The sequence below is a fragment of the Cystoisospora suis genome, assembly GCF_002600585.1.
Source record: "Cystoisospora suis strain Wien I chromosome Unknown contig_1076, whole genome shotgun sequence".
NCBI classification, from domain to species: domain Eukaryota; phylum Apicomplexa; class Conoidasida; order Eucoccidiorida; family Sarcocystidae; genus Cystoisospora; species Cystoisospora suis.
Genome location: NW_027153877.1, coordinates 52879 through 53418, shown reverse-complemented (window position 1 = coordinate 53418; position 540 = coordinate 52879). Strand labels below are relative to the sequence as shown.

The 540-nt window shown below is 42.6% G+C and overlaps 1 protein-coding gene across 1 annotated transcript in view; it reads right to left on the bottom strand.

Annotated features, from left to right (window-relative positions):
• Positions 1 to 43: 43 nt before the first annotated feature.
• The window catches only part of CSUI_002575 (uncharacterized protein), a 4444-nt gene continuing 3947 nt past the window's right edge, over positions 44 to 540 (bottom strand). The window contains exon 1 of the mRNA XM_068062775.1: positions 44 to 540. This exon is cut by the window's right edge and continues 3947 nt beyond it. The gene's annotated coding sequence lies outside the window, so the exon portion shown is untranslated.

Here is a 540-nt window from a genome sequence, read left to right as displayed (position 1 = left end):
AGAGGCGTCGATGCATGTCTCCTCTCTTATTTATAAGACCTGTGAAAAGAAACATATAGGCTTCATTACCGTAGCAGATATTGATGAAGAGTATCAACTTGAAGGCTTCTTCTCCTCTCCCGGGTGTCTCTTTCCACAGGTCTTATAAATAAGAGAGGAGACATGCATCGACGCCTCTTCCAGTGCATCCATCGACTGTATCATATATCTATATCCTGTCTATGTGCACGGTGATGGTCTCCAGGCTCTTATAGACACAAATATATACATGGAGAGTACATATCTACATCTATGCAAGTGGGTTCTATGTATAGATAGACACGGATATACACATATATATATGGACATGCATAAGCGCTGTTTTCTATCTGCATAAATACTGGCTCATACGTCTGTCTGGAGGTAGATCAGCTTATCTCGCTCGATGTGTCTGTAGGGCTAGGTCCTCCTCTCTTCTTTCTCTGTGTACAGGTGTTGTATGTATGTATCTATACAGGTACCGATGAATGTGCGCCTGTGTGGTCGTGTATATCCCTTCCT